The sequence below is a fragment of the Gossypium hirsutum genome, chromosome D02 (assembly GCF_007990345.1).
Source record: "Gossypium hirsutum isolate 1008001.06 chromosome D02, Gossypium_hirsutum_v2.1, whole genome shotgun sequence".
Lineage (NCBI taxonomy): Eukaryota > Viridiplantae > Streptophyta > Magnoliopsida > Malvales > Malvaceae > Gossypium > Gossypium hirsutum.
This window is the reverse complement of record NC_053438.1, coordinates 57,719,011-57,741,561: the sequence shown is the minus strand read 5'-3', so window position 1 is coordinate 57,741,561 and position 22,551 is coordinate 57,719,011. Positions and strand designations below refer to the sequence as shown.

The window sequence follows — 22,551 nt, the reverse complement described above, 5'->3', positions numbered from 1 at the left end:
TATCAATGGCAAGAAGAAGGTTGAAGATGGCTCCCACAATCAAAAAGATTGTTAAAACAACTTCTAAAGAAAACTCAAGAGAAAATCCTTGAAGAACTCAAAGAGAATTTTCACTCAAATCAAATCTGAAATTTTCAATGTAATTGTAATGTTGTAGGGTGGCTGGCCAAGCCATATAAATAGGCCTTTCAAATGTTTTCCTAATTTAATTAGAACACTAAAACTACAACTAAAAAAAAAAAAAAACTCCTAATTATTTTAATATGGAAATTCGGCCAAGGGTCTTTTATTTGGGACTCTTGGATAAACATTTAAACTAAGTAAAATAAATAAATAAAAATAAAACTTTACAACTTGGGCCACTTTGACAATTTGGCCTGATTTTCAACTAAGTATGGGTGGATTTCTTGATTGGGCTTGAAATCTTCTTATTGGGCCTCGCCTTCAAGAATTTGGGCTTTTGTGACTCGTATCATTCCCCCCTTCCTCAAAAAGATTCGTCCTCGAATCTGAAAAATCAAATGAACTCGACTTTCCTCTATCGAACGGGAGTAATGGCAATTGAGTCCACTGAAAAGAATAGCCATGAAATAGTAAATAGCAACACAAACAAGCTTGTAGTCCAATTATAAGCATAATAGAACAGGTATAACGCAAGTGAATGGACAGATTCAGATTACCATGCAAACAATCTAATTTACTCACCACTGCCTCGTCAAATATTTGAAACAAAGATGGACATGTTTTAAGGCATTCAGTCGTCTCACATTGTTCCCACAAACCATGAATAAATTGCGAGTAATAAATCAAATGGTAAACATAATCGTCACAAGTAGGTATTTGAAAAGATTTACATGGTTCACAGAGTTGCATAATCATACCATGCATTAATCGACGGTCTATAGATTCACTCACACATGCATTATCAAAAACAAGAATCTTTTTATCAACCATCAAAACAGATAGATCATCAATAAATAAAATAGGACAGTCAAGCACGTTTCGATCTAAGTGTTCATCAACACGATCTTTATCACTATCCGAGGAGTACAAAAGTGTTTCAAAGGTTTCAAGCATCTTACCTCGATAAGCAAAAGAATAAGGGTCGATTTTACCTTTTTCATTTAAAACAAACCTTCGTTCATCGGGGGCATAGTGTAGTCGAATCTCCGTTGTTGAGTTAACCTTTGTCAAATGGAACTCAAACTTCATGTACAACCACATAAACTGTTTAAGGCAAGAATATAAATTGAAAACAAATTTGGCAAATTTCGTTACCTTATTCTCCAAAACAGATTTGGACAAATTCAAGGATTTTACACAAGGTAAATCAAGAGAATAACAAATCACGCTTCTTTTCGTAATGACTTTATCAACCACAATCGAAGAGTAACAATTAATCGGATCAAAATGATGGGATCTTTTAAGAACTAAGTCACCAAAAGTTTTATCAATAATTTTCAAATCTGCACTGGACTCGGTTTCTAAAATTTCCTTACCTCGCTTACCTTCGGGATCATGTAGTGTGATTTCATCTTTGCTTAAGTTGATCGTATGAAAGCGTCTTTCATTTGAGAGGTATTGAAGTTGAAAGTTATCTTTCGATCTTTCGCGAACCTGAAAAGTAGCAACACAAGAAAAATTCATATCTTGGTTAGTGGAAACATTCCTCACTAGCCTTTCCTCGTCTTTTTCTTTTGTTTCTTTTTCTAACTCATTTTCTCTTCTTTCTTCAACTTCTTTTTCAATTTTCTTTTCTGTTTCACATTCCTTTTCACTCTCAATCTCTTTTTGCTCTTTTTCATTCTCTTTTTCTTTTTCCTCACTTGTTTTAACAGAATTTCTCAGTTTGATTTGGTCCTCATGGACTTGTTCCGGAGTGAGCGGCACTAAGGTAAGTTTCTTTCCTTGATGCTTGAAAGAATACCTATTGGTACGACCATCGTGAGTGACTTTTCGATCCAGTTGCCATGGTTCTCCTAGCAACAAATGGCAGGCTTGAATAGGCATTACGTCGCACACAACTTCGTCTTGATACTTACCGATAGAAAAGGCAATGCGCACTTGTTGAGTGACCCTAAATTGGCCTTCGTTGCTAAGCCCTTGTAGTTGATAAGGTTGTGGATGCTTGGTAGTGGTTAAGCAAAGCTTTTCCACCATCGTCGTGCTGGCTATGTTCGAGCAACTTTCACCATCAATAATAACTCTACAAAGCTTACCTTGTACATGGCAGCGAGTATGAAAGAGATGTTCTCGTTGCTGCTCGCTCCTTGGTTTTGCCAAAGATGATTGTCCACGATCATGAAAATCATCATCCATTCTAGTGACACGTCGAGGGCCGCGCCTTTGGGGTTGGTTATCCCTATCTTCCTTAATTGGATCTCGATATTGATGTTTTTGATTCACTCGTACCTCATTCAAAGTAGTATTCAATGCTTGAAGTGTAGCATTTATTTGTGTGATTGCAGCAGTATGTCCATCTAACTGTTGTTGGACTTTCATAAGTGCATCATTATTATCACCTTTAGACATCTTCAAAACCTGTAAAAAATAAACACTCAACACTCAAAAATAAAAGTTAGCAAACCTCACCATTAATCACTCAAAAAGAAAATTCAAATTCTCAATGAGGTCGAATTCAATCTTGTGAGTTCTTTATCAGAGTTTATATCAACCAATTAGAGAGTGTGAACCAAACTACCAAAGAATCCTAATTTGCACTAGGATGCCAAAAACTGACGAGACACCAATTGATTCGTGTTGCACCGAGGAAGAAGTTGTGCACACGTTTAAATCCTACTAACACAAGAAACAAGAAGGTGTTAGATAACGTAAAGGAAGAATAAAGGTAAACAAATGAAAACCTACAGCTAAGAATCAATAAAAATTGCTGAAAACAGAAAACCCGAAAAACTGCGGAGTAACTTGACAACTTCGTTCGAGGTGTTCCCGATCTCCAAAAATCAAGAAATTAAATCTGGAGTGTCCTTATATATTGAATTTTTGATCTGGAAATTTTGGGCACCAAATTCAACCCGCTGAATCTTTTTTTTAAATTTTTATTGAATTTCGTCTTTTTTTATTTTTTGACTTTTTTGACTGATTTTTTTGCGGGAATAATTTTTTATATTCAATCACAGTGCCAAAAACATGTATGTAAAATTTCAGATCAATCGGACAACGTTTACCCACTCAAATGATTTTTTTTTGAACAATTTTTCTGGGTAAAACTGCTGTTTATGCTTTAAAAAAAATAGAGATCAGTTTAGAAATCAACCAAGAACACCCAAAACGCCCAAAATCTGATACCAAATGATACGGGGTTGCGCGCGGACCAAGATCGAGTTGCCAAGTCACGAGAAACTCCTACGAAAACCCTAAACAATTAGATCTGAAACGAAACAGAAAATTAAAAGATTAGATTTTTGAATTTTCAGATCTGAAATAAAATCCCCAAATCAGCAAAGAATCAAATTGAGAATAGAAATAAGTGTTAGGGTTCTTGAAACCCTCAAGGAGATTGTGATTCTGCCCAATTGAACACCAAGATAGTTTTCCCCAAATTTCGACAATCTAATTTCACCCAAAAAGAGTATGGAAAAACCCTAGAAATTGGGGATTTTTGGGCTGATTCCTTAAGATAGAAAAAGGCTGAAAACACAATAAGAACAGAAAATAGATTAGATAATGATTCAGCACAAGTAGAAATAAAGAAAGAATTGACAGTAAGAAATTAAAAGATAAGTCCTAAGAAGCCTTGAAATCTCGAAAGATCTCACAACTCCCTTCAAACGGCTCTAATCTCCCCTCCAAAGAATATCAATGGCAAGAAGAAGGTTGAAGATGGCTCCCACAATCAAAAAGATTGTTAAAACAACTTCTAAAGAAAACTCAAGAGAAAATCCTTGAAGAACTCAAAGAGAATTTTCACTCAAATCAAATCTGAAATTTTCAATGTAATTGTAATGTTGTAGGGTGGCTGGCCAAGCCATATAAATAGGCCTTTCAAATGTTTTCCTAATTTAATTAGAACACTAAAACTACAACTAAAAAAAAAAAAAAAACTCCTAATTATTTTAATATGGAAATTCGGCCAAGGGTCTTTTATTTGGGACTCTTGGATAAACATTTAAACTAAGTAAAATAAATAAATAAAAATAAAACTTTACAACTTGGGCCACTTTGACAATTTGGCCTGATTTTCAACTAAGTATGGGTGGATTTCTTGATTGGGCTTGAAATCTTCTTATTGGGCCTCGCCTTCAAGAATTTGGGCTTTTGTGACTCGTATCAACATCTCTTCATTTTTCCCAAATTTAGCTTGAGACACTATATGATGAATAGGAGAGATTTAAGGATATTTCGAGAAGGTGCTCTCATCATGGGTTACCTTTGCAGTTATAAGTCCAAACCATTAACAACGGTTTGAATCCCTCGACTAGACAGATGATTGATGCAGTAGCTGATAGAACATTGAATAACAAAACACTTGAGGCAGCCCAAGAATTTATTGAAGAGATGGCACTAAATAATTATCAATGGCAAGTCATGAGAACAAAACCTATTAAGGCAGCTAGTGTTTTTAATATGGATGCAATTGTTAAGTTGGCGAGTCAGGTTGAAGCACTGAGTAAAAAGAATGATGGTTTGAGTTGAAGTAAACATGGGAATTCGGTAATGCGATGCGACTGGAGCAGGGATGATTAATTCAGAATATTCTGTCACACCCCAAAAATGAGCCTTGAAGTTTTGAGGGTAATTTAGGGATTTTTAGATCAAAATGTATTCGAAAATTTGAATTCTGTTAACTCAAAAATATACTCAACTATGGCTTTTTTATAGTTAAATCAATTTTTGAAAAAAATGAAGAAAAAGTTTTAAAAATACTCTATTGCCCCTTCCATCTACATTAAATTCACGATAGTTTCTTTCCCCACCATTTTTGTTGTTGTCCCTTGATTTTCCCAAGCACCTTTCACTTATTTTATTTTTCAAACATCAATTCCTTTGATTTCTATCATCTACCAAGCATTAAACTTCTCTAGAATTCCATAAAAAGCTTCAAAAACACCATTGATTTGACCATTGCTCAACTTGTGGGTTTTTCAGATTTTCAATTAAACGTTAGTTTTCTCCTTCAACTAAGGTAATGTTTCATTTTCTTATTAGTTTTTAATGATATCTAGCATTTTAAATTGAGTTTTTATCTATTGAATCAAAAGTTTTGAATAAATGTCGAAATTTGGGTCATTAATGGTGAATTTCAGGATTTTGTATAAATTCAATGTTTTAGTTTTTCAACTCATTTTGATGTGATTAGAAGGTTTCTAAAATTTCCCTAAAGTTTTGTTAAATAATTCTAAGGTTTTATTGAGTTTTCATTGAAAATGGTCATTGTATGTCGAAATTTTGAAACCATGAATCTGAGTAGTTTTGTGTAGCTTGAAGGTTGGGAATTATTCTTAGATATACAATTAGATGATTGGAATCAGTTTTATGTGATGGGAATGAGTAGGGGTTGATATTTTTACGGTTCGGCTAAGCTAGTCAAAATCTTAATTTCAAGAGGGTGTAGCTTAGGCTTGTGTCTTTACTTGATTTAGGTAGGCCTATGGTTGAATGTTAATTGTTTTCATTGTGTGATTTACTTTGGTGAAGCTTTGGAATCAGTAGGACCTTCTTCGAGTAAAGCGAAAGGCAATGAAAAGATAATTTAAGCTTTCGGCATCTAGGCGAAAGCGTGAATGATGAGTGTTTAGAATCGCTACTTGTAGACACTATTCATAGTGTTAATTAGAAACTTAGGAGTAGCCTAAACCCCTACTCTAAGTTTCGAGTATAAGTTTTCTCATATCCTTATCTAATTTGTGAAATATGTGATTGTGTGTTGTGGAATTGAGAATTAAGATGTGATATTGTGACATGTGAAATATGCTTGTGATGGCTATTGTGAAAGCGTTAATTGTGGGCATGTTGGTACATGCCAAATGACAGTGATGATATTGTGCTTATAACATGAATATGCAATGAAAGTGTGCAGAAAATGGTAAATGAATGTGTGTGTATAATTGCAAGAACAAAATTTCACAGATTAAAAGTAAAATAAATGGAATACATTAAACTAAAGCTTAAATAGTCTTGAAAGTAAGGTTCAAGGACTAGAACTATAAATGTAAATAAGTCTTAGCCACAGTGTTAACTAACTTAACTAACACTAAGAACAAGAAGCAAATGCAGAAAAATTAAATCTAATCTAAGGTAGAAGAAGAGCAAAATAAATCCCTAGAAAAGTACAGAGGAAACTAAAGAAAACCTAGAGAAAACTAAAGAAAACCTCGAGAAAACTAAACCTAAAACTAAGCTAATGCATGTCTCTCTCTTCCTTAATAATTTTTGGCTATTTTGAAGTGTATTCTGATGATTTTTTATGCCAAAAATGCCCCTACATGAGCCTTGTATGATTGGTGGACCGGGTAGACAAAGGTTGCTCTTTTTGACCAAGTATGTCCCCCTGACAAAGGTGATATTACGATACCCATAAGAGCATATCACGATATCTCAGGTAGTTTTGAAACTTGGGGTCTTCCTTCGGAGGTGGATATCGTGATACCACTAAAAGGACTCCTTGATCTTCTACACTGTCGATACCCTTGCCCTAGATGTCATTCTCGCTTGTTTTCGACCTCCGACACGTCCCTATAGCACTTAAACACATGTTAGACTTCCCAATGGCACTGTCGACCAATTTGGGTAAAAAAATAAACAAAACTAAGATATTTTCAATTATTACCCGAAAATATAAAAATAATGAAAATAACAAAAAACTATGCTAAAAACTCTATTTTTCTCGAGAAAAAGCTCCTTAAGTGCGTCGGAAAAGCCTAATTTTCCATGTTGATTTGTGGCAGATCAACTCCTCTGCACTCAAGTCTTTGCTTGTCCTTAAGCAAACACACAAAACATGCAAAAAGATGACCCTTGGACTAAATTAGTTAATTAAGTTACATAGCCATACAACATCAAATTTATACAACAACTACTTCACATGCAATTTAACAATAATATCTAGCTAATTTACTTACTCCTAATGTAAATATTATTAGTTCAAGAAGTTAAAGTGTCAATAGTGGTAGAGGCAATGTAAATGAAAATATTTTCAAATGTTATCCATCAAAATAAATTATACGGATCGCTCATAGATATTTAAAAGGAATTGTTAATGTTCGTTCCAACAAATGCTAGCTATATACAAATAAATATTTCGGTGATTTATGCGAGTCCCAAAGGTATTTTAGGCTTGTAACATTCTGAGGCTGAGGTTGGTATGGATTCAAAGAAAGTTCATTTCAAAATAGTTCAAGCATTATGAATAGTATAGCACATGACATTATTCCCAATTCCCCCAAAATGTGATTGTTACCTCTCACTGTCTTATTTCTTCTTCTATCAGCTTCCTTATTTCTCCAACAATGCAAAAGAGGATGATTGATATTAACTCATTTTTGTGCATTATGGTTTCGAGACGTTATGTTTGCGCTCTTTTTTTTCTTATTTTGAGCACAATTGTACTTTATTTGTTCTTTTCTCTCAAAATGCTTTTGATCCTCACTCTTCTCTCTTTCAAGTGTTTTTTGAGCACGGTTTCTAGCAAGAATCAATTACAAGCTAATTCAATCCCTCTTCACTAATCACTCGAGTACATTTTTGTGAGAAACCTTCGTAATATTCCTACCTAACCCTCGATGTCCATGGCCTGACATCCATTCAATAGTGCATTACAAAGTTCAAGGACTGTGAAGGGTTGAGTTTCAAACTCAATTTTGGCTTAAGGTTTCAAACATAGAGGTTTATTAAGAAGACAAACGTAAGGCTAAAATTTGGGAACTAGAGATAATGTAAAGTTTAAGTTTGGTCCTTTAAGCTCAAGGCTATACAAACCATGTCTAAGGTCTTTCCCAGATTACCACCTAGCAACAATCTATTAAGCATGCATCAATTTAAACAAACAATTAGCAAATTGAATTATTTATCTACAAGGATCTGTATCTTTTATTCATCCTACAGTGTCTTTTGTATATTTTCATTTTGATTATTGCCTTTAGTCTATTATACCTATTAACTAAGTGAACTAATTAATCTACAATTAAGAGGAAGAAATTATCTAGTACAATTCAGAATTTACAAGTTTAGACGTCTTATATACACCTTTGATATGTACAACTACTAACTTATTACTCAATTACAGTCCAAGCACCATGCAATAACAAAAATTATAAATGAAACAAGAAATATTTTTAGATTTTTGAAAATTTTAAAACAAAAATGGAAAATCTTTTTGGAAATGTTTTGAAAATGCATAAAAATTAAAATAAACAAACAAATAAGCATGAAAACAAGAAAACATAAACACGCATAAAAACTTATGTGCACCCCCCAACACTTAGACTACACATTGTCCCTAATGTGTTCAAAAGAAAGGTTAGAAGGTTACTAGACTTCCCTAGAACAGAGCATCAGACTTGCTCGGGCGTCCACCTCCTCGTTGAATCTCTATATGTCGTGTAGTCTTTCAGGGTAATTTGTTGCACATAAGAAAAACACATAAAGAAAAACAAACAACAAAGAAACCAACACAAAATAAAAATTGTTCAAAGTAAATCCAAAAGTATTCAAAAGTTTACATGTCGAATTAACAATAACTAACATGCAAAGACATGTAACTAACCGGAATCATCCGAGATTAGCTCAGATTCTATCGGTTGTTTCCACTTTCCTTCCGTATTTAAAGGTTTTCAACCCTTATTCAATCTTTCTCTTGATTCCTCCAAATTGATCCATGCTCTTTTTACTGATAGACATGTTGTATTCCTTCCACACCTTTCTTGAACAATGTCTTTTTGTTGTCATCGGCCACATATGTTTTTCTTCCCCGTGATTGTCGATGCATTTCTCCATATAGTTTTTCATCATCTCGATTGGGTTTAAGTCATTACCCTTTTCCTTTACTATCTCATCCAACTATTTTTGAATGTTTGCGAGCATATTTTCTATTTTTGATGCAGGTGAGAATAATTGTGTATATTCTCGTTCCGACTCATGTCTTTGCCTCATTTGCTCTTGTTGGATTACCTTGAATTTCTAATATATTGAATCAATTGTCAAATGCGTAGTTTCTTAATGAGAATGTTCAAGAGGTTCCATAGGTACATCCGCACCCCTTCACAAGTCTATGACCAGGTTTGGAAATAATATATCAATTTCTTTCCTTATTATGTATTGTAGCATGAATTTGTAGTTCCACGTTCCTACACAAACTTGTTTCTTCTGTAAGATTGCAGCCAATAAAATTTCCTGGAAGGGATCAACAATTTTACAAGTAGACGCGGGGTCAATTTTTGTATGAAGGAAGTGCATCCAGATTTTGGATAAAAGGGTGACTAGGACTGGGTTAAATAAAAGAGGAACATTTGTGTACATCTCTCATTCCCACATGCCTCGTCCTTCTATCAGATAAGACATTATCGAATCCAAATCTATTCTATTGAAATTCTTCAACTCTAACACTTCAATCTCATCAATTATATAGCAAAGAACCTTATAATACTCAAAGATTATCGAAGAGGAGACTTCAACCTCCCTTCCCCTAATGTATACTTTATCATCATGAGATAATTTTAGGTTAGCATGAAATTCGAGCACCACAGATGGCACTGTAGGACTCTGGGGCCAAAGGCAAAATTCTTGTCAGACATGAAATTCCACAATATCCTAAAACTCCTTTTTAAAAGAGGCTTCAGGTTCGAACCCACATTCATATATAAACGATCATCCTAAAATTTCTTCAAAAAGAACTTTTGCGTCAGTCAAAAAAAATTTTGATAATCACATTCAAAGGGTTTGTTCGAAGCATTTGAAGTTTCCATTGAGCTCATTTCCTTGAGTAAACAACTAAAAACACAAGTGTAGAAAGAGACATAGTTTGAGTTAACTTTATAGTGCAATAAACGGTAGATGAAGTTGCTAGACTGTGATGAATATTACCACCTCTTGTCCCAACTATATTTGTAGTAGGAATCTACAACACAAGGTTAGAGCAAATGGAAAAATTCTTAAGCTAGAGTTCAAAACCTAGAATAAATAAAAGAAAGTTCCCTTAAGACCTCTTTGATAGTTTATGAAAGTTTTGAGGAGAAAGAAGTTGAAAAAGGGAGTAGAACAAATAAATAAGATGTTCGGTAGGAGGATTTAGGGGGTTTAGAAGGCAAGGGAGTTTTAAAATTTTTAAAAACACGCAGGTCACACTATATGACTCATTTTTATTGTGACCCAATTTTGGTATTATGATATCTAAAATTGGGCATCGCAATACCGAGAAAAATTAAAGACCGTATGATCACTCTTATGGGATACTTTACCGAGGCCACGGATAATGAGGCCAATTTGGACCAAAAAACCCAAGTAGATATGTTGTTCAAAAGCTTGTCCAAGAATTTTATTGGTTTTCAGGCTGCATTTAACCTTGGCAACAAAAACCTAACGCTTACACAACTCATAAAGGAGTTACAATTCTATGAGTTGATGTTGAACGGTGATCTGCCAGTCCAAAGAGCAAAAGTGAATATAGTTGTTGCTTTTTCCACAGAAGGGAAGGGAAAGTGCTCTAAGAAAAACAAGGATAAGGTCTCTTGGCCACCACAAGTGAAAAGGGAGAGAACTAGCAGGCCAAAAGACTTATCTAAGTCTCAATGCTTCTTCTGTAGTAAGAAAGGGCACTTCAAGGCAAACTGTAAAGAGTGGAAAGAATACCTAGATACCAAAGGCAAAGGTATGGAACTCTTGATGATAGAAACTTGTTTAGTGAAAGACTCAATAGACCACTGGGTCATTGATTCAGGAGCCACTAATCATGTTTATGTTTCTCTACAAAGGTTCAAGGAGATGAAAGATCTTAGATATAAGATCTTATCGTTGTGAATCGGGAACGGGACAAGTGTGGCAATTGAAGCAGTGAGAGATGTACATCTTCATTTTGATAATTTTAGAAATATTATTTTAAAAGACTTTTTCTATGTACCATGTTTCAAAATAAACTTAATTTTCGTTGTATATTTATATAAAGATGACTTGATCGTGACTTTTAATAATGGAAATCCAGTATTTAGAAATCAAAATCTTATCTGCAATGGATGGATGTCAAATCATCTCTATTTTATCAAACCAAAGATGTACACATTGCTTGACACTAAAATACTGAATAAAACACTTAAAACTTCTCACTCTAATGAGGCGTATCTTTGGAATTTTAAGACTTGGTCATATTAACCAAGAAAGAATCACTAGAATTGGGAAAGATGACATTTTAAGTTTCCTTAAAGAAGTTTATCTTTCACAATGTGAGTTTTTCTTGGAAGGTAAGATGACTAAGTGATCTTTTAATGCAAAAGGAACGAGGGTCGAAAACCCAAGAACTTGTGCACACTAACGTATATGGCCCCATGAGCGTTGTGCAAGAGGTGATTACGAGTATTATGTAACCTTTACTGATGACTATTCCAGATATTGGTATGTATACCTGAAGTACCACAATAGTGAAACATTTGATAAATTCAAAAAGTTTCTTGAGGAAGTGGAGAAACAATTAGGTTTACCCATAAAGGCACTTCGGCCTAGTTTAGGTGAGGAATATTTATCTGATGAGTTCTTAGGGTACCTCATAGAGAAGGGGATTATATTTCAATTAACCACGTCGGGCACTCCACAAAAAATGGCATGGTAAAGAGAAGAAATCGAACGTTGTTAGACATAGTATGTTCGATGTTCAATTATTCAAAGTTGTCAATCTCTTTTCAGGGATATGATGTACAAACGGCTTGCTATATTCTAAATGATGTGTCAACTAAGGCAACATCGAAAACCCCAAATGAATTGTGGAATGGGAAGAAGCTGAATCTTAATCATTTCAGGATTTGGGGATGCTCAACCCACGTATTGGATAAAGATGTGAGGAAGTTAGACACACAAATAAAATTGTGCATGTTTTTAGGATATCCAAAGGAAACAAATGATGGTTTTTTTTTATAATCTGAAAGAGCAAACTGTTATAATTTCAACTCATGCTACTTTCGTTGAAGAAATTTACATGAATGACTTCAAACTTCAGAGTAAATAGGTACTCGAGTAGCTTTCAAGAAATATAAAAAACCTTATGAAAACGATTCCAAAACCAACTCCTAATAATAGATCTGCAAACAATCAATAGCATAGAGAGCCTCGTCGTCATGGGAGGGTTTCTTGTAGGCTTGAGTTCTTCCAATCTAGAAAAAGTGTTTCTAACACTGAGTATGTCGAACAAAAAGATGATGATCCACTCACATATGATGAAACGATGCAGAGTTTTGATTCCAAACTCTGGGAAATAGCTACGAAAGTTGAGGTGGACTCTATGTATTCCAACTTGGTGTGGGAACTTATAGCCTTACCGAAAGAGATAAAACTCATAGAGTGTAAGTATACTTACAAGAGGAAAAGAGATGCAGACGGAAAAGTGGAAACTTATCAGGCCAGACTTGTAGCCAAATGTTATACTTAGAAATAATGCATCAATTACGAAAAAACCTTCTCTTCGGTTGCCATGCTCAAGTTAATCCGCATATTACTATCCATTGTGGTGGCTCTCAATTACGATATCTGGCAAATAGATGTCAAGATAGCATTTTCTAATGGCTATCTTGAATAGAGCATCTACATAATGCAACCTATCGGATATATAACTAAAGGAAACTAGCATAAAATTTTCAAACTACTTAGATCCATATATGGGCTTAAGCAAGTGTCCCGCTCATGGAATCAAAAATTCAATCAAGCGATCAAAACTTTTGGAGTTGAGCAAAACGTAGATGAACCTTGCGTTTATAAACATTTAGGATATGGAAAGGTTCTTTCTCGTTCTATATGTTGATGATATTCTACTTATTGGGAATGATGTATGGACATTGTTATCGGTTAAATTGTGATTAACCCAACAGTTTAGCATGAAGGATTTGGGAGAAGCTAATTTTGTTCGAAGTATTTGAATTCTGAGGGATCGAAAGAATAAAGTGATTGCACCATCTCAGGCTTTGTATATAAATAAGATATTGGAGTGTTATGCAATGATTGATTCAAAGAAGGGAAATCAACCCTCCGTATCGAGATTTCATCTCTCCTTAGAGGACTGTCCTAAGATAGTGGAAGAAAGAGAGAACATGGGAAAGGTTCCTTATGCTTCAGTAGTAGGAGGTGTCATGTATGTTATGCTATACACACACCCAAATATTTGTTTTGTGGTGGGGTTGGTAAGTCGATATCAAATGAATCCAGGACTAAGGCACTGGCAAGTAGCTAAGCATATACTCAAGTATTTACGAAGAATGAAGGATTATATGTTTATGTATTCCAGATGATACATTACTCCTATCGGACATACTGATTCTAACTTCCAAACATGTTGAGATTCGAGAAAATCGACACCGGGCTATGTTTTTGTCCTAAATAATGGGTCCATAGTGTGAATAAGTGTCAAGAAGGGCTATACTACTAACTTCACTGTTGATGGCCAAAATATGAGGTATGGAAAAGCTATTGCATTATAACAGTGCAGATATAGTTAAACCTAAAAGAAACCACATAAGGACAATACACATTAATAGAAACGGGAGTGTTTGACGGAATAGTAGATGTAATAAAAAATCACATCTGAGGACAAACCCTTGGGATTTATTTAGCCAAGACTCTTATAGCTAGAGAGCTCTTTGGGAAACATATGGAGGGTATAGGAATGCGAAACATGACTCATCTACTTCATTAGGGCAACTAGGATACTGTTGGATCTGGTACCTTAAATGTAATATTTTCATCTAAGTAAACTTGTAATTTTTCTGAATAGATTGGTTAATAAAATTATTCGTAAATTACATTAATATTATTTTTTATTATTTTCCTCAAATTATTTTTGCATACAGAGCAAAAGAGAATCAAATGCTGCTTATTGGTTATCTATTGTTTAAATTGATACTAAGCGGTATTACATGGTCAGATCATAGTACGGAAAGACAGCTTGAATTAGTATACGAACCTAAACATGTCCTTAGTCCCATCGAAAATGAGCAAACCAATTGAAAGACTCATATGTCATCTATCAAGTCCAACTGGGGAGATGTCTTGTCTTGGGCATCAGAGCGGATGACTCCAAGAAGATAAAGACATAAATGTGACTGACTAGACTAGCAGTACGTCGGACAGGACCCAAGCAGAATAAATCCTGAATCCGTTTATGGATTTATTCACTTTTGATGTTCATAGTATGACATATTTAAATCCTAAGTGGATGGCAAACTATGTATGCATGGCTCGTACACTTTGATGTAAGTAAAAGTCTAAGTTCAAATAGATAAGGAATCGAAAGTTGGTGCGTTGGGTGTACGAATTCTGTAGTATGTAGCATTGTTCACAACAGTGGAATTATAGACCAGAATATGGGTAAATGATATCCTCTCATTGGCATTACATGGTTGATGAAAAGTAAACGTGGCAACAAGCTATCCATCTTTTGTGATGGATGACTTGATCACTATTTGATAGTTATTAACTTTTCATGAAAGAAGATGTAATGGTTACCATGAGATAAAATAGGATCATAGAGGGAGAATAGATATTATTCAAAAGATATCAATGATATCTTATGAGGTTAACAAACTTATGACAAGGTCATTGGACAAGAAATTAATAGTTGCTTTCGTAATGGTATTTTGTTAGGGAGAGCTTAGTCACGATACTTATAATGGAATGACTTCGTGACTAAATGAGTTTATAATTAATAGGTACAAAGCTTGAACTTGATTATAAATCATTTGAGTTTCAACAACATATGTCCAATCGGTCCTTCCGCTAGCTTGTTGAAACCAAAAAAGAATTTCTTGTTTGAATAGAAATGAATGGAATGAATTGGAAAAGAGAAATAGGAAACATTCAGGAATGATTATGGTTTTCCCTGAAATGGAGAAATAGAATCATTTGGAAATAAATGGAGGTTTCCAAAAATCAAAATGGAAATGAAAATGATTCATTTGCAATCCTATACGGATTACTTAAAAAGGATCGAAAGAATGAGATTATATTTTTTTACTATTTTAAAGCCCAAAAATGAAAATAAATCATTCATTCGTAGTGAATACGTTGAGTTGTGAAATATTGTACTTATTTTCTAAAAATTTTACCAGAGGCAAAATCATCAAAATTTTACTAGGAGTAAAATCATCAAAATTTTGCTGGGGGAAAAATAGGGATGAAAATATGTTTTATATATAAATATTAAAGTTTATTTTAGGAAATAGAAAAGTTGAATCGGGTTGGGTCACATTACAGAGTACTGGATCAAAAAGGCCCAAGAAGTACTCGTAATTGGACCGATTGTGAGAAAGTCCCAACAACCTCTCACGAACATGAAGGGGGCAGCAACCCTAGTAGGGATACTAGGGTGTGCTATCCACCCTAGTCCTATTCTAAGTAGGATGTTTTTCTATTTGCAATAACCTACTACAACTCAATAAGGTTCTACCTTATCTTCCTATAGATTGATGGCACCTGCAGAGCTATTAACACAACTTTGAGAAATTGTTATTCTGTCGAAAAATAGAGAGAATTTATTATAAATTATTACATATATTTTTCCAGAATAACAATTCTACTGGTTTCTATTAAGAAAAGAGAATTTTTGTTTTCACCCCAAAAGGAAAGAAACATTTTCCTAGTTCTGTGTTTTGATTCAATTGGTTCGAGCCCACACTCGAAGCAGTTCGTGGTACGAGTATAGCAGAGAAGATTTTTTGATTGAAAGTTGGAAAAATCAAGGATATGCTTATCCAAAAAGACAAGTACAAATTCAGTTAAGATTTATTTCTATAAATATCATAAACCGAGTCAGTTTTCAAAATTTTAGTTTTCTGCTATGTAAGAAAATCATTTTCAAATCGGATTTTTTTCAACAAAGTGATGGACAATAAACTGTAAATATTGGGCATGGAAAGAGTGTTGACTACATGTAAGCTTAGTATTCTTTTTCAGTCGATCCCTTCATCTTCGTTCATGCAGGTATTTAATGAAACATCCTATACCCAACCTAATCACTGGGTTCGAGCTACAGGATTTACTATTAGATTATTAGATTCGACCAAAACATGCATTCAATACAATATATAGTCATTTCTGAGTCTTATGTGAGCTTACGAAAGCTCCAGAAATAACCCGAAATAGAAGTAGGACAAAATTGTAAGATCTTCAAAAGTTTAGGTTGACATTGCGATGATAGGATTCTATTTGGAGCTCATCTCAATGAATTATACACAACATTCCGTCACAACATGAAGGATTGGTCTTTTCGTGACGACATATACCCAACATCGCATCATTGTACACCACAAATTCTTTCCCTAACTCAAGCAAGGTCAGGATCGGTGCTTCTGTCAACGTTGCATTCACCTTTTCAAAACTGTCCTAATATTGAATATCACACATAAACAGAACATTTTTTTACAGGATTTTTGTCATCGGTAGAGCTATTTTAAAGAACTCATTCATTAATCTCTTGTAATAATCTGCCAAACCAAGAAAACTTCGAATCTTCGATACATTTTTCGGTGCTTTCCACTAAATTATAGCTTCTATCTTTTTAGATTCAAATCAAATTCCCTTCACTGAGATAATGTGCCCTAGAAAAACCACTTCAGATAACAAGAATTCACACTTACTGAACATCTCGAAAAGTTGCGTCTCTTGCAATACATGCAGAACAATTCTCAAATGTTTATCATGTTCAGCCTTTAACCTTGAATATATTAGGATATCATCCATAAACACCACCACGAATTCATCCAGACAAGGCTGGAAAATGCGGTTCATGAGATCCATAAATGCTGTAGGAGCATTCGTCAGCTTGAATAGTTTCACCAGAAATTTATAGTGACCATACCGCATACGAAACATTTTTTTGGTATGTCATTATCCTTTACCTTCAGTTGATAATATTTAGAGCAGGTCAATTTTAGAAAAGACTGATGCAAATTTCTATTGGAAAAAAGGTTTTGGAAAACGCAACAAAAAATAAATTTAGGGAAAAACTAGAGTTTTAAACATTTTTCCAAAACAAGATCTTGGATGTGATATCTAAAGTAACAAACACTTAATCAAAATGGTACATTTTTTATTTGTCTAGGATGAGCACTTCGACTGAGTAGTCTTCTCCGCTATCCTCAAGCTCACGTCTATCGAGTGTGGGCTTGCTTCGAATCAGAAAATTTTTCACAAAAAATTACCCGCGGGGTAATTTTGCAATTTTTCTAAACTTTTGGCTCAAGTTGTAAATTAGAAAAATATCTCTAGCAATTTTCTGGAATAATCTCTTCAGAGAATTTTCTCTCTACAACTTTCTCTTGAATTCAAGTGTGTGAAAATGATGACCTAAGGCTCTCTTTATATAGGAAGAGTTTAGAGAGTTCAACTATGATTAAACTTAATCACTTTAATATTAAATTAATATAATATTTATCAAGATCAATAAAATCTTATTAAAATAATAGAATGTTTATCTACAAGATAAACATTAAATTTAATTTAATATTAAATTAAAAAATACTATTAAGATAAGTATTACATTAAATTTAATATTAAACTATTAACATAATATTATTTTTGAAATAATTAATCTGAAATCAAATTATCTGGTAGAGTTCCGGTAGGAGTGTAACTCTTTCACTACTCAACCACCGATGACCAACCGTCGCCAGCCATCGGGACGCCGCTGTCGCAGCCACAGATACCGCCGTGTCCGGTGATGCAACTACGACACCCTTACAGCACCCCGAGCCAGTTCAGTCCAGGTCACTGACGACCCGACCAATCCGATCTAGCCACCAGTTTGACCGTTGGCCAATTTCACATATCGGGCCTAATTTACGATCTCAGGTTCAATTTTCAAGTTCAATTACCCATTGGATCAATTGTCTAACTTGAAAATTAACTTCCAAAAATATCATATTAATTTTAATTGATTTGATTAATTTAATTTTACTTTATAAAAATTAAATTTTAAAAAAAATCACTTAGATTTTCCAAATTAATTTTTTCAGAAAATTCTTTAACAAAATTCTCTAGTTGAACAATTCTCACGACCACCTAATTTAATTCCACATTGAATAAATCGACTCAATTAAATTATTCTCAAAGTCGTAGAATTTTCTTCTGATACAAATGCAGTTCGATCGAACTTTTGTTGAGCTAGCGAAGGGACCAATCGAACATATTCCAATTATGTCCAGAAGCATCTTTCCGATAATTCGCAATTATTTAATCATGGAGTAAGTCCACAAGAAGTACCATGACTAAAAACTCATTATTTTATACTCTTTACGAAAGTAATTCATCCAACTGGTTTTTCCAATGACCTCGTCATGTGTGTGTTACCTTCATATGAATCCTTGATTCCTTTGAGTTAAATCCGTTCACTCAATACAATCCTATTTTATCTCATTGTCACCATTGAGTCTTCTTAATGATTAATATAATCACTGTCAAAAAATGACTATGATAAATTACTCGTTTAAAAACAAGCAACCCGTGGCCACGTTCCATATTTATCAATCCACACAATGCCAATGAGAGGATATATTAAATCTCTAATTAAGCAATGAATTACACTATTGCTAGTAAAGTCATGTCATACACAAGTCATGTACCCAACATACCGGCTATGGGCTCTATCATTTTTAGAGTATAAGCCTCTACTTATATCAAAGCACATGAGTTGCATACGCATGGTCAGTGACTAACTTAGGATTTAGGTAAAACACACCATGAATGTCACAAGTGAATTAATTCACAAATGGATTCAAAATTAATTCATCTTGGGTCCAGTCCAATGTATCATTCTACCAATGAATACATCTATCTCTCTAACCATGGAGTCAACTACTCTGATAGCCAAGACTAGCCATCTCCCCAATTGGAATTAGAGATGACATAATAATCTTTCCCGGTATTTGAATCAAATACTCCAATTGATTCTTTTACGGGATTATGAACTCATTTAGATTATCTACTAAAGTAAGTTGTCTTTCTCGCAATGTAAACATTCTTACAATGCCACTTATCTTCAGTTTGAACGTTAGACAATCAATGAGCTAATATTTGCTTGTCACAATATCACTATGCATGCAAAATATAAAAGACATAATAGTGAAATATGAAATTAACTTTATTTATTTATTCATCATTCAAATAAATAGAAAACAGTTACATGTTTACTAAAATATAGGCACATTTCCAACACTTTCAACTGTTCAAACAAAGTGTTGATACGCAGTAACGGATATCTGTTCTTAATTGATAGCTTATTTAACTACCGATAATCTATGCAAACCCACATCGACCCATCTTTCTTCTTATTAAATAGTGCTGGAGCTCCCCAAGGTGAAATACTGGGACACATAAAGACACGACCCAGGAGGTTTTGCAACTAAATTTTCAAATCTTTTAGCTCCATCGATGCCATTTTTTTTTACTACTTTCGACATGACTTTTTATAGACATTGGTATATATAAATTATAATACATATATCAACACTTACATGTCATAATACATATATCATTCAAGACAACTCTCGATATTGGTATATATATATCATAATACATGTCATTCTCTTACTATTTCTTCATATACATATATCATTCAAGACATCTCTCGATATTTTACCTTTCGAAGAACGACTTACGGATTTGAGTAAATCGTTAACAGAAGTTCGAAAGCTAAACAGAAGCTCATGAGACCTTAACAGAAACCCATAAGGGTTGAACAGAAGCTCGTAAGAGCTGAATAGAAACCCATAAGGGTTAAACAAAAGCTCAAAAGAGCTTAATGGAAACCCATAAGGGTTAAACAGAAGCTCAAAAGAGTTGAACGAAAACCCATAAGGGTTAAACAGAAACTCGTAAGAGCTAAACAGAAAGTAAAACACGAGAGTTTGCAACAAATGCTGAACCTCGGTTTAATTGGGTAATTTGCCATCATTTCCCTCCAATGTCGTCAACTCGCCAAATCACGAATGCACTCAAATCACGCGTTCAATCCAAACTAAGTATTAATTTTGATAATAATTTTCCAACAAGAATTCAATTCTAGAAACAGAACATATATATATTACCAATCAAAAATTAGCATTCACTTTAATCAAAATTATACAGAATACAGTTCATACAAACTTACCTGGTTAAATTGCAGATATACCAATATTTAGGGGCATTTTGAAAATTTTCCATTTTTCTCGATTTTCAACTCAACCTTAATATAAATTAATAATTTCATACAATATATTAATTTAAACAATAAAAATATTCATTTCACACAATTTGGTCAGTTTTTGACATTTTTACAAAATTGCCCCTAAAATTTTACTTTTATTCAATTTAGTCCTTGAGTCTAAAACATGCAAATTAACCATTTTAATGCAAACCCATGCTAGATAAATATTCATGGCATTCAATACAGCCCATTTTTATGCTTTTCTATCACTACTAAACTTAAAATTAACATAAAACCTTAACATCCATACCTTATTCTCTTGAAACCAAACTTTAACTTAACTTTCTCTCTCCTACAGCTTCTATTTCTTAAATCTAACTTGATATTCTAGCTCCACATAGTCTCCTTATTATCTTTCTCTCTTGGTAGCTATGGAAATTCTTTTGATTTCTAAGTGAAAATGGTGATTTTTTTGTGAAATGACCAAATTGTAAAGAAAATAAAATTTCTTTCTTTCTTTCTTTTCTTGTTATCACGTAAGTAGCGTGGAAAGATGAAGATAATTCTTCATCTTTCTTTCCATATATACTAAAAAATAAATTAAATATAAATAAATGTCAAATCAACATATTAATAAACTAATATTTATTTATTTATTCTAAAATATTACCAACATCATTATTACTCTTCAAAATTATATTCCTTGCTAAATGATCATTTTGCCCCATATAATCCTTCAAAATTCATCCATTGATTCATTACTCATTTTAGTAAAATTATGATTTAACCCCTCATCCTTTTTCCACTTATTGAATTCGGTCTAATTCATCCATTTTTCTTAATTTCTAGATCCTTTCACCCTTAAAATATTTGTACTATTGGTCCTTTAACATTTCATATTTACACTTTAACCCCTCAAATTTTAAGTATCTACTCTTGGACCACAAAACTTTTCTCACTTTTTCAATATAATCCTTTCTTGAATTAATATATCATTGTAATCACTGAATTTTGTCTAGATTCAGTTTTCGTGTTTTAATTCTTATTTTTGAATTGCGATTTTGAATAATTGGAGCTTGAAATTATCTTTGGACCAATGAATTTAAAGTTTAGGCCTGCTGATTGGGTTTGTTTTCGATAATTGGGCTTATTTCTTTAGACTTGTTTGGGCTTTAGCCCATTGGTATTTTTAATTTAGTTTTTATGTTATTTTTTAAATATATATATGAACTAATAATAAAAAGGAAAAGTAAAATCAGAAAAATACAAAATAATAATTATTTACATTTTTAACTTCTAAACTTTTCAAAAATTACATTTTGGCCCCTTATTTTTTTAAATTGCATTTTGACCACCCTAATATTTTGGTCCTTCTGGGTATGTCAGACCAACCCAATCAGCATCCGGACGTGCACTGTCACCTCCAGCTACTCCGACAGCCGGCCTAGGCTCATGATACCCTTCACTGCCACCTGAAGACAAAGAAAAATAAGACAAAATCAACAAGACTAAGGGTGAGTTTGGATGGGTGGTGCGTTTACCTACGGTTAGTGTACAAACAGGGGTGGCGGTGAGATTAGATAATGTAGCGATACTGTAGCGTGAGATAAAAAATAAGTTAAACACACCACACCGCACCCAAACGCCCGACCAAACCCACCCTAAAAAGGGAAAAATGAGAGGGAGAGGGAGTTCAGTTTTTCAGCAAGAAAAAAGAGAGCAAAATGGAACCTCTATTCAGTCCTCCCAGAACTGAAACCAACCACCACTCACCACCCTCAAGCCCGAATCCACCCTTATCGACCCGTGGTCTTCCACGGCTGCACAATCGAAACCAACCTCCGCTCGCACCCCCCGTCGCTCTCCCAAAACCATCACACCCACGGCCCTTCCACCCTCATCATTCACCATCACCAAAAAAAAACAAATCAAACACAACAATCAACAAGCAACCAAAAAGCAAGAAGAAAAAATAAAAAAACAGTCAAAAGATAGCAGGAAAATCAAAAAAATAGCAAGATATTTCATCCTTTTTCTACGGCCACCGAGGGCGGAGGAGAACCGAGCTGCGAGCGGCGGATTGGGCGGTGGTGACACGCCTTCAAAGTTGAGGATTTCAAAAATAGAAGAGGAGGAAAAAGAGGGGAAGAAAGGAAAGGAGAAAGGAAGAAAAAAAGAGAAGAGAAAAGAAAAATAGAGGGAGAAAAAGAGGGAGACCGGCC

General features: G+C 34.0%; 1 non-coding gene across 1 annotated transcript; it reads right to left on the bottom strand.

Annotated features, from left to right (window-relative positions):
• Nucleotides 1-4,283: 4,283 nt before the first annotated feature.
• LOC121215198 (small nucleolar RNA R71) lies at nucleotides 4,284-4,388 on the bottom strand. The gene has a single exon (XR_005910927.1). It is a non-coding gene; the product is annotated as a small nucleolar RNA R71 (small nucleolar RNA).
• Between the last annotated feature and the right edge of the window lie 18,163 nt (nucleotides 4,389-22,551).